Source organism: Telopea speciosissima, chromosome 4, assembly GCF_018873765.1.
Source record: "Telopea speciosissima isolate NSW1024214 ecotype Mountain lineage chromosome 4, Tspe_v1, whole genome shotgun sequence".
In the NCBI taxonomy this organism is placed as follows: Eukaryota; Viridiplantae; Streptophyta; class Magnoliopsida; order Proteales; family Proteaceae; genus Telopea; species Telopea speciosissima.
Window position 1 is genome coordinate 67,592,022 of NC_057919.1, and position 13,669 is coordinate 67,605,690.

Below are 13,669 nucleotides of genomic sequence, written 5' to 3' on the forward strand. Positions count from 1 at the left end.
TCATCTAGTTTCGATGGTAGTGGAGCGGGGTTAGTTCTCGCCAGCCCCCTCAATTTTTTAATCGAATACGCGTTAAGGTTCTCATTCTTGGCATCCAATAATGAAGTTGAATATGAGGCACTCTTGGGTGGCATGCGGTTGGCCAAGGCAGTCATGGCCACCCATCTCTTTGTGCATAGTGACTCCCAACTTATAGTCCATCAGGTCAATGAAGATTACGCGATGAAAGATCCGCGTATGACTGCCTACCTTCAGGAAGTAAATTCTAGAGCTGTTGATTTTGAGTAGTTCACTCTTTGCCAGATTCCCCGATCGAAAAATGTTAGTGCTAATCTATTATCAAGGGTCACCGCTTCCAACTTTGCCAAGATGGGTCGGATGATATATCTAGAGACATTGGCCTATCCTAGCATCTCGCTCAATCCTACCACTCTCCCAATTCAAGATGAGCCATGCTGGATGGATCCCATTCTGGCCTATCTAAACAAGGAAATCAGTCTGGAATCCAAGCAGGAAGCAAGGAAACTCGGAGTTCGCTCTACCCATTTCACTATCATCAACGATATTCTTTATAGAAGGGGTAGAACTCTCCCATGCTTGCGCTGCCTCCGCCCATCAGAAGTCGATTATGTCCTCCACGAGATACATGAAGGAACTTGTGGTCAACATTTGGGGGCAGGGCTCTTGCACAAAAGGTCTTACATCACGGACACTAATGGCCGCAGCTGCAGTAGTCGACCCTCGATTTTGTGCGTCGATGTCCCAAATGCCAGATGTTCACACCTGTCCCCCATTAGCCTGCTACACCTATCTCGTCCTCGTCCTTGTTAAGCCCCTTACCATTCGCAATGTGGGGGATGGACATCCTTGGCTCCTTCCCCATGGCTTCCTGACAGCGAAAATTTATGGTAGTGGCCATTAATTACTTTACAAAGTGGGTTGAAGCTGAACCTTTGACCATAATCGCTGAGAAATAAATGGAGAGCTTCTTCCGCAATTCGGTCATATATAGGTTCGACATACCAAGGATTTTGATTACAGACAATGGCAAACAGTTTGCCAATCCCAAATTTATTGCCTTCTGCGACACCTACGGCATTCAACATCGCCATACATCAGTAGGATATCCTCAGACAAATGGGCAGACTGTGGTCACCAATCGCATCCTGTTAGATGGACTCAAGAAAAAGTTGGACGATGCAAAGGGGCTTTGGGCTGAGGAACTATTGAGTATTCTCCAGGCTTACCGCACCATGGTACGCACCACCACGGGTGAAACTCCCTTTTTGCTCGCGCATGGTTCGGAGGCAGTCATTCCAGTCGAAGTCGGCATTCCTTCCTTCCGTGTCCAACATTTTGATGAGAATACCAACAATGATGATATTTGGTCAAACCTTGACCTTCTAGATAAGAGGTGAGACTAGTCTCAGGCACGCGTCCTTGCCTTTCAACATCGCGCAGCAAGATACTATAATTCTCGTGTTAAAGAGCGACTTTATCTTCCAGGAGATTTCGTCCTCCAACCTCGCCAAGGGATCCCGAACAGGTTTCGTATCCTGCACATCGGGCAAATTGTCAGCCCAATTGGGAAGGCCCCTACAAAATCCTTAAATTAGTTCATCCCGACACTTATATTCTAGCTACATTAGGAGGCACAGAGATATTGCGTACGTGGAACTCGGAGAACCTTCGGCGCTATTATCAATAGCTTCATGTTGTTCTTTTGCTTTACTTACGTTTTTTGTTTTCTTTATTTCTGTTGCTGACATGTTATGTAACTATGTATGAAGAGGGCTTCCCGCACCTTTTCTTTTAAAATATATGCTATTTTCCTTCAGCATGCCATTTTTTTTTCTATTGTCCTGTAAAAAACATAACGCTCTGGTACTTAAATCGAGCGTTATCAGCCGAGGGTTATAATCGTCGGCCAAGAACCAAGCTCTGGTACTTAAACCGAGCGTTATCAGTCGCCCAATTGGGAAGGCCCCTACAAAATCCTTAAATTAGTTCATCCCGACACTTATATTCTAGCTACATTAGGAGGCACAGAGATATTGCGTACGTGGAACTCGGAGAACCTTCGGCGCTATTATCAATTGCTTCATGTTGTTCTTTTGCTTTACTTACGTTTTTTGTTTTCTTTATTTCATTGTTGCTGGCATGTTATGTAACTATGTATGAAGAGGGCTTCCCGCACCTTTTCTTTTAAAATATATGCTATTTTCCTTCAGCATGCCATTTTTTTTTCTATTATCCTGTAAAAAACATAACCGTACTTAAACCGAGCGTTATCAGCCGAGGGTTATAATCCTCGGCCAAGAACCACGCTCTGGTACTTAAACCGAGCGTTATCAGCCGAGGGTTATAATCCTCGGCCAAGAACCACGCTCTGGTACTTAAACCGAGCGTTATCAACCGAGGGTTATAATCCTCGGCCAAGAACCACGCTCTAGTATTTAAACCGAGTGTTATCAGTCGAGGGTTTTAATCTCCGGCATAGAACCGTGCTCTGGTACCCAAACCGAGCGTTATTAACTAAGAATTGTGATCCTCGATCTTTAAATATGCCTTGACGTTTCAATCGAATTTTACTCATACAATAATCATGACTTTGCTCTTACAGTATACAAATTCAAGCAAATTTCTTCAAACACCAATAAAACATCACTTCATTAAAAAAATCGTCTTATGGTTTATATACAGCAATTCTTCCCCACACTTAGTTAAGATCCTTACATTCACTTTGTAAAAAAAAAAAAACAACAACACAAAAAAGGGGGCCGAGCTGGCGCTAAAAGGAGGGCAAACTGTAGACACTGAATTTTATTACCCCCTGGCGATGATGACAACAGGACACGGACAGACATTGGTATCTCTCTCAAGAAGGACTCTTGTCCCTACATCTAAACCAAATCACCCTAACATCCCTAAAATAACTTATAAGACCCTTTTATCAAATGCTGACGGAGGTACTACTCACCCTCCCCTACCACGGCGGTCTCGCTAGCCGGTTAGCGGGTCGTGGGGGTCTAGGGGGGCAAACAGCCCCCCTGCAGGGGGTGTAGGGGGGCTGAGCTCCCCGACAGAAAATTTCCTGAAGAGTCAGAAGGGAGCCAAAAATCCAAAAAAAAAAGGAAAAATGGCACTACGCTCCCACAGCGCCGTGGACTCTTCCCACGACGTCGTGGATGCCTTCCCACGACACCGTGGGGATGTGTACCGGATTTCCACGGCGCCATGAGGGGGTGTGACATCAGCCTGCTGACGTCACCCATGGCGCCGTGGAAAAGTCTCCCACGGCGTCGTGGACATCTCTACGGCGCCGTGGAGGACTTATCTGGCCAAGAGAGAGAGGGGACCCCTCCCTATAAATAGGAGGGTCTCCCCCCCTCATTTCTCAAGCTTTTCTTGGGTAAGGAGACCCTCCAGGGCTCGTTTTGCCCCCTTTTTACCCTTTTTTCCTCCGTCTTCCCCTCTTGAGTATGTGAGTGAGTGGAGTTCTTCGACTTGGGTAGATCCTTCGATTACCCATCCAAGCATAGAGCGATTCTGCTCTTGGGTATTGTTATCCCGTCAGTGTACGGATAACGAAAAACCCCCTTCACAGCCGTTATTCTGTCTGTATACAGATAACGAGAATCTCTTATATAGTCGTTACTTTGCTCGAAGTCTGAGTGACGAAACTCATCTCGTATAGCCTCATTCTGTCCGACAAGAGAGAGACAAGCCGATCGTCCGTCTCCACCTGAGCCGTGGGACATCACATATTTTGCCCTCGGTGCGCTTTCATTTATTTCTTGCATTTCTAGACAGGTATCTGTCTCTTTCCCTTTCATTATTTTTGGCATAATGTAGACAACTAAAGCAACTTGTTTAGTGTACATAATAAATGATTTTCTCTTCCTTTGTCAAGATTAGTGTATCATAACTTAGCCTTACATGTTAATATAAAATATATTATCAAGGGAGAATATTCAAAAACCAGCATCTAGTAGAAAGATCGGTTTATCCGGGCGAGGTGGGTGCCTAACACCTTCCCACCCTCGTAACCTGACTACTTACCCTGAATCTCTGACCAGACCATATGGAATCACGTAGCCCTTTCCGCTAACCCCGGATGGGGCTACACCCATTGGGTCCTAGGCCCTAATCCTAGGTGGCGACTCCATTCCTTTATAAAGTATGATCCCAATCCCCATGATGATATATCGAAACGATACGCCGTTATTCATCGAAGCCAATCTTTGTCGCCATAAGGCTGAGGAACCCTCGTCCCGAGGACCACGGTACTTACAAGGGCCTGAACCTCTTTTCATAAGTCTAGGGAGTGGGGGGAAAGGGGAAAAACACAAAACAAAATAACAAAATAGTAAAGATCATGTGACGATCCCCATCAACTTCTCCCCGGAGTACGCGGCAACTGCTGAGACATCCCAGCATCACCCTCCCCAGCCTCCTGCCGTCCATCCTCATCTCCTTCCTCTTCTCCCTCCTCGCTGGACGACTCAGTTACTTCAAACTTATGTGGGCATTTTTGCCACTTGATCTTTGCTGCCTCCTCTGGATATCGTTCTACCACCCAATCTCTTACACCTCGCATCCCTACGATGAAGCTCAGTATCCCCTCCTCCACCATCAAGTCTTTAAACTCTTTTGAGGCCTTAAACTCCTCGATAATCTTATTCTTGGCACCCTCAAGTGCGCTTTTCAGTTCATTTCTCTCTTCTCTACCGCCCACTTCTCTTCATAGGCCTTGTCAGCCCTTTTTCTCTCCCCTTCCACCTCCTTCTCCACTAACGTTATTTTTTCTCTCAACGCCCCAATCTCCTTCTTTGCCGCCTCCAGCTCGCTATGCGATTGGCTCAGCAATTGTGTCCCCTTCTCCATTCGTACTACGGTTTTGGTCGCATGCATCACTAACTGCAAGAACAAAGAACATTCATTAACATACAAATTTTCACCCATATTTTATCTTATTTCTCCTACTTTGCTTACCCCTGCAAGCGCGACGTAAGTTGAGGATGCTAGATGTGTATTCGACATTTCTTCCATCTTTCTCTGATCCGTTGGTAACCTTACCCCGTAGAGGTATTCCTTGGCAGCGCTCGGGCTGACCAGGCAACTGTCATTGACCCTTAGATTCTAGGGGGGCATATATGAGATATCACCCCTATTTTGCCAGGGGATATGCCCCCTAACCCTGGCTGCAGAATCGCTGGGAAGATCCTTCTCCTCGGCCACGTCACGTATCTTCTCAATCTCTTCCTCGGTTATCACAGTAAGCACCGACGGACTCTTAGGTACCTCTTTTCTTCTTTTCCTCCCTATGCTTGTTTCACCTTCTCCTATCCTATTTTTCCTTTTATCTAACTTTTCCGCTTCTTTTCTCCTCTTGGCCTCCTCTCTCTTCTCGGTGATCTTCTGGTTGAACTCTTCCGCGTTAATAACCACTGCAAAAACATTATCCTAAAAAGTTAGTATATCATACTTAAAGATATTACTCTCATTATTTATTTTACAGAACATTGTAAAAGCAGCTCACCCGAGCTCAAACCATAATAAACAAGGAACGACTCCACCTCCAGACGATTGCAACGCACTTGTGCATTCTCATGTCGCGTCAACTCCCCGTATATCATAGAATCCTCGATGCTCATATCCAACAACTCGTTGGCAATTTTTGGCACTGTCTCCGACCATCTTGTATTGAAGGGAAAGCCCGCGCTCGACCTCACAAAGAAAATTTTATTTTTCCAATCCGGGAACTTGGACACATGCCTATCCACTACTTTAATGTTTTTCCTTGCACGGAAATAGAACCACCCATCCCCTTGAGGAACGGGTGCAAGGAGAAAACAATTATTGAACAGTTCCAACGTTGGACTCCCCTTCAAATGCTTTACGCAAACCACAAATGCCCCCACACTTCTATATGAGTTGGGCGCCAACTGTGCAGGTACCACACCATAATGCGCGAATAACTTTGGATACGGCTCATATACGGGCAATCAAAAACTACATGTGAAGTGGTTCTCATAGAAACATGCCTCGCCCTCTTTTCTAAAGCATGCTCGTTCTCCATCTAAGGGTAACCTAAGTTCGTATATATTAGGGATACCGTAAACTACTCTAATTCGCTCTAAATCAAACGGCTTCAGAGTTGATCTCTCTTTCAGGGCATCCACTTGAGGCGGTATGTCCGCTCTCGTAGCCATATCGGCCAAATCCTCATAATAATCTAGCCCCATGTTAGTTTCCTCAGACTGAAGTCCTACGCCCTCATTTCTTGATCGAGACTCGCCCGATGTCTCTTCCGAGGACCTCTCCGAGGATGTCACTGTCGCATCCATGGGTTGCTTCTCGGACATATTTTTCAAAATAAAAAATCAAGGATTCTACATAACAAAAACATAGTCAAGTTGGACACTTATTGGTTACTGACTACGCACCCTCTCGCAACGCTATCGCTCCCCGAGCAATCGATCACTATGCAACAGTTTCTCTTCGAGAGTTCTTCTGCGCTCTGCGATTAATGAATAAGATCCCCCAACCCCACCTTCTCACCTTTTTATAAACTTTAAAAGCATTTAATGGACACTCTTCCCCATGCACCCTCATTATACCGCCCCACCCACGAATCATTTTGAATTTGAAATTCAAATTTTTTAACATCCCTGGTATACCTAGCAGTTCCGATCGACACGTTGGATTCTTTATCAGAAGCACACTACGTCATGCCAACATGCTATCTCAGGAATTCCGTGGGGTTATGACCGAGCGTTACCCATCGGGCATCAGAACGCTTGGCACATTTTTCTCGGTCGATATTGCACCCCGGCTAAGCAATAATTGCCAACCACGCGGATGCTCGGCCCCCCCTTTTTTTAAAAGATACTATGGTCCGTAATCGAGCAATACCCGTCGGGCACGCAAATGCTCTGTCGCAACCCTTAACCGAGCAGTACCTGCGGGCCACGCAAATGTTCAGCCTGTTTTCTTGACAATACTACGTCTTATGGCAGAGCATTACCTACCGAGCATCAAAATGCTCGACACACCCTACCACCAAAACCGAGCAACCATCTACCGAACGAATAATTACCTGTTATTTTATTTCATTTTGTTGTTGATTGAGAACAAGTGGAGAAGCAGCAACATAAATGATTTCCAAAAAAATAAGGAAACTACCGGGGCTTCCTTGAAAGATGGGTTTAATGGGTGATTGAGTGTTGAATGGTGAGTTTTAAAAGGATTTGATGGTGCAACTCAGGTTTTGAAGGAGAAAACGTGATAGCAGCAACAAACCCTTTTATTTCATTACATAGATCATGAATAAATTTATTTGATAACCTCCCCAAGCGTATTTTTTCTACTTTTTTATACTCCCTTACCCTTATTTTCATAAGTCTAGGGAGTGGGGGGCATCTGATATGTATAAAAATACGCTCGTACACATGTCGACATGTCCTCAGAGCTCCACTGACAATACACTGCCATGTGGGCCACCCCTCATTAAATTCGTTTGCAAAGCTGTCCCTTCCAACCCTTTCTATTGACAGCTCATCACGACCGACTCTGTCCGGAGTCGGCTACAGCAGTTGGATTATCTGTCCAGCCAAAACCTAAACCGACATGGACTATATAAGGAATAGTGACAGTGGAGGTAAACCCCATCTTTTTACCATTCTTATTTCACCTACTTGGAGCAATAGTTGCCTAATATTGAGAAAACCCCACAACCCTGGTTCAATCCGAGCATCCACCCCATTTCTTACGAATTGTCCGGATCGGCTGGAACAGAAATTAAAGACAACAGTAGACATACTCCAATCGAGAATGGCGGCACCATAATGGTCGTCCATAGATTTTTTATGCCTTCAATGTTTTGACCTTACATTGGTCTTGTCCATATTACATAACTTTAGTTGGTCCACCCACATGAAAAAGGAACAACCCCTAGGACATTTGTAGTAATCTCTTCCAATATTTTTTTCCAACTTTGTTGTTAATTTGGGACAAGTAATACCACATATGTCGCATTTAGCAATGGTAAGCTCATTTACATTAAAAGTCGTATGGACAAATTTCAATATATAAGCACACAATATCTTGGAAATATTAGAACTTACAATATGTAAGATTAAACAAAATTATAACGATCAAAACAAATTGATACATTGAAGTTTTAACAATTTTTATCACAACAACATGTGTAAAAAAGTTTTGATACAAAGATAGGTCCAACCTGATAAACCATAAATACTCGGGGCCAACCTCGATCCGCCACGTGGCATGGCATGAAGGGAGGACAACCTAGACTCGACTACATCAAGACCCATCTGCTGGACCTAAGAGGGAGAGACCCAGTAAGTCACGCAAGGACCAAGGTCATCACCCAAAGTCGGCAAAGGGATCTTATCCCAAAGGAGATGAACTTCATCTACGCACGACCCTCAAGGATCTTATCTAGTACATGAGGGAAACACACGTCCATCTACGAGGGAACACCTTTCCTATCCGGACCCTACCTCCCAAGAGGAGGTGATCTACTACGTGATGGACTCTACTACTAAAGAGACCTATCACTAACTACTTGGACACGCCACACCGCCATACCCAGCTATAAATACCCAGGTATTCTACCCATTAACCCATCTTGAATTCCAAGTATTCATCTGTTGCTCAGAGAGATCTAACTTAGGCATCAAACACCGGTTCTCCCTTATCCTTGGCATCCTTTTGTAGGTTGCGGCACCCGAAGGACCACCCGGCGATTTCTTGACGCAACACAACCACATTACCATTTGTTCAAACAACAATATACTATAAATCAAATATTTGTTATCTTATGTTATCTTGTCAACCAATTTGCAATCTATTGCTAATGTTATTCATCTCTCTTGCACAGATTTGCTGACTAAGATTTGCCGTAAAAATATCAAGATCTTGGTGAGGAGAATTTAACAAATCCATCACTGGAGATGCTTCATCACCCCTTAGTGTTGCAAATTCTTCGTCTGCAATTTGTTTTTCTCGGATGAAGTTGTGAAGGTCATAACAGACAATCATAATATAGCTCTGATCTTAAAGAAAATAATTATGAATTTGTCTTAAAAATTTGAAAATATTTTTCAACACTGCAAAAGTACATTCAATGACATTCCTTAGAGAGGAATATCTATACTCGAACAATTCCTTATTTGTTCTTGGAAATCTCCACCCTCTATAATCTTGTTGATTGTACATCTTGCTCCTGAACGATATCAAATAGTCAAGCTAATTTGTATATTTACTTGGCATGATTAGAACCACTAGGCAAGCAAGGGTGGTTTAGGATTAGCAAGATCTGAACCAGGCAAGAAAGTTTTTTTCTGGATGCAAAGCAAGCGTGCACTTATAGCAAAACAAGAAAACAAACGGTTAGAGCAGCAACCAAAACTGAGAGGCGAGGAATGATGAGTCAACAACATAAAACTTGTCTATAACTATTAATAGAGATTGAAAAATATTAACCGTTTAACATAGTGATAGAACTAATGTAATGTTAACAATTGAGATGCATCCAAAGTTACCTCATGGTGGATTACGGAAATCCAAACTCAGCTCACATCTATACTTGCTTGTTCAAAAAATGTGACAGTCATTGACATTGTCTTCCCACCCCACATACACGAATGTGAATTTCATGTCGAAAGAATATGCACACATCACATTCTGTGTTATGATTTCCTTTCGATTTCAGTATCGAGTTTGATTTTCCCTAAGAAACTTTTTGAGGCCGGCTTAGGTTCACTTACGAGAACACCTGCAAGCCATCCAGGTGGAATCTACTCCTCTGGATTCCATCTGGATGGCTTGTAGGCATACGAGAACTTGAACCAAGTCCAAACTTTTCTCCTAAAAAATAACATCAAACAAAACTGACCGCCAATAAGACTAGGAATTATTCATGCTAACTCTTATCCTTTTTTCTTTCCCTTTCGGCATGCATCAAATGGATTGGGGCAATTGCACAGGCATGACCTAATCCATTTTGAACCAGTGAAGGATGGTCTAGAGGCAACAGATTTGTGTGGGGAAAAATAAAAATTATTTACCATTTTCATAAGCCGTTTCGGCATGTTAAATTGTTTTTTTTTTTTGGTATGCGGCATGTTAAATTGTTAGTTAAGTAAATATTAGCACATGGTTTAGTGATTTATGCTGTTAGTTGTGAACTGTAGATTTATTATTTGATTCTAGCATGTTGGTGGAACCTGACCTACAAAGCATTGATATAAGCATGTAGATTGTAGATCAAACAAAGGTTCATTCATACCAAACATTGAAAACTTCCATGGTGATCCAAATGGATCAATTCGGTTCGGGCCAATCCTATTTTGATTCTTGAAACTACCATAAAAAGTCTCAAGTTGATAATTATATAATATTCTTTTTGAAAGATTCTCTGCTTGGCAACGTGGTAGCCTTGTACCAATGTAGGGTCAATCATAACGTGCTTGAAAGCATATCTAGGGATGAGATTTTTCGCATTTCATGAAAGATGCAATGGTCATTTCACTCTGGGTTGTGTCTTAGCATGGAAGCCATACTAAGACTAGGGATGTAAATGGATAATCCAAATCTAAATCCGCAAATGTATCCGTTTAGGGACATTCGTATTTGTTTAGAGATGTCCAAAAAATAATTCAAATACTCTGATTAAAATTCGTCCAAAAAAAATCCGAATATTTAATAATAAAAAATTAAATAAATAATGATTTAAGGGGTTTTTGAAGATTCAACAGGTTGTAGAATATGATGAACAGAGAATCATGATCTAAGTGATATGGATTGAGAGTAAATTGTAGCCGCTAGGGAGAGGAAGGTCTAGGTTACACAAGGTAGAGATGTAAACGGATAGTCAAAAATCTGGATCGATTTCGCATCTGAATCCGTTTAGAGGTATCCGTATTCGGCCAGAAAATATCCGGCTCCGTTCATATCCAATCCGAATCCGATCCATTTACATCCCTAACTAAGACAATGTTCTTTTTCCCTATTTTTTTTTGACGAAAATTTTCTTTTATTAGTGGGAAGAAAAGAATCCTCTTATAAATATGATACGTAATATTTTTTGATAAAACTTTTCTTTTACTAGTGGGGAAAAAGAATATCCTTCACAACTAGTGATGTGATTATATGACATTACTTGGAAAAAAACATATGACCATATATGATGCCACTCTTGTCTAATTGTTAGCTTCCATCCCTATAAATGTTTTGGGTGAAAACTATCCTTTATATGACCATCAACGATACCTCTGCCATGATGGATTCGATTCCTCTACTTCTAAAGCTGGTACTGTCATCTTACTTCCGTGTGATACTAGGGCGCCATGTGGACTGACAATGATCTAATGGTCCTGAATTAAAATTTCAAATTAAAGTATCAAACCAAGTGGATTGGGACTGAACCACCTTAACCAAAAACAAAACCTGCCCAGCCGGTTCAAAAATACAGAACCAAACCCATTACACTCTCACTAGGTATAGTGTTTCAAATCGATTTGAAATCCCAAAATTCCCAAATCCAACCGCTTCCTTCATCCATCGCTCCCTTCTCCTCTTCTTCCAATCAATCTGTCGGAATCACACCGGAAAGAACAGCGATCCAACAGAGATTTGTGGTCTGCTCAGTCAAAATGGCAGTAAGTTACCCTCGGTAGGGTCTTTGGGAATCTTCTTTTCCAAAAGCTTGTACATCCTTCTGTGGCCATGATATCCGGTAAAAAATTTATGAAACGATGGACCTCTTCTGCAAACAACTCAAACGATGAACTGTGGGAGCTAATAATCCACCAAATATTAGTGGCCTACGGCACAATTTACCCTCAATTTTATTAAAGAGACTCCAACTTCCCACAACATGACCTTCCTAGAGTTTAACTCGAGGGACATATAGATCACAAAAGACATAAAAACCACTAGCACTTGCAGGGGATTTAAGGAGAAAGGAAATTTTTGCATTTTGTCACTTTTTTATCTAGGTTTCAAATCCAACCAAACGTAGAAGTAAGGTGTCTATATTTGAACGGATCAACTATAAGGAAGTCTCATCATGTCAACCAAGCCTTTCCAAAAGTTGGGACTTATTGGGAGTTTTTAAATCCAGATGATACTCGTATATAGACACAGGTATGTATGGTATGAAACTGAATGAGATTTAGGTCTGAGAAAAGATCTAGTAATCGAAAATCATCGTCGTCCGACTTTCACAACTCGAATATCTGAATGTTAGCGACTAAGATTGACAGAGGTCTCAAATCTGGTTCACAGATTTGGTTCCTGCTTGAAAATGATAGTTGCAGAGCTTGAAGGAATAATTTCAAAGAAGGGGTTGGATTTGGGAATTTTCGTTGCTCTTTCCGGTGTGATTCCGACAGATTGGCTGGAAGAAGAGGAGAAGGGAGCGAAGGATGAAGAAGGGGTTGGATTTGGGAATTTTGGGATTTCAAATCGATTTGAAACCCTATCTCTCAGTGAGAGTGTAATGGATTTGGTTCTAAAATTTTGAACCGGTCATGCGGATTTTGTTTTGGTTTAAGGTGGTTCAGTTCCAATCCACTTGGTTTACTACTTTAATTTGAAATTTTAATTCAGGACCATATGGCACCCTAGTATCGCACCGAAGTAAAATGGAAGTATAGGTTTTGAAAGTAGAGGAGTCGAATCCCTGCAATGATGGAAGAAGGGAGACTCAATCCTTCATATTTGCAAACGATTCAAAAGGATGACATTTAGATCGCATCCATCATCTTTCAAGAGTGACACGTGCCATGCTTATGATGGATTTTTTATTTTTGTGACACGTGCCATGCTTATGACGACATAGAAACGACATCCCTTGCAATTTTGTTGACTGAAAGTCGGAAGCTGACCTGCTATTTTGTCTCTGTGTTTCTTCAAACTTCCAATTAGGTTTTGCATATTCAATTGGAAAATGGACTCCCTCTTTCTCTCTCTCTAGGCATGGAGATTCTATCTCATGCCTCTATGCTCATTTTAAAAGCAAAGAAAACCACTTTAGTGAGTTCCTAAATGGGCGATTAAGATAGTTCCACATCGTTATTGGTGGAGAGATCATGGTCCATATAATGATTGGAGTCTTCATTTTTTTATGAGGCCTTTTAAAACCTTAAGGGTGACATTAAGTTAGTTTTGACAAACAATATCATGAGACACATTCCCTAACCTCATCACTATACAATTAATTTTGAAGAATGTTTTGCTCCACTCATAGGATGGTTCACCCATCATCCAAGGGATCACAAATTCCTATAGGGTTTTAATGGTTTTCCAAAATACCCTCCTAATGCCCTCTCCCATCCCACGATGAATGAATCCATTCTATTCATTCATCACGGGTGGAGGAAAATTCGATTCATTAATTTTTATTTTTTAATCATTCAGTCAAGAATAGTATGTAGTAACTTCTATCTTGTTGATTTTGAACATGTGGCAAATATTTGACTTTTTTCTTTTGAAATGTAGCAGGTTCTATTTGGTTCAAAATCAACACATGGGCAAGGGAAGCTGGGAAGATGAGCAGGTGACCCTATTACCAGTAAAATTGAGGCAGGTTCACGTGAGCGTATGATGATGTACAGTCGTTCAGATGGAATCCACC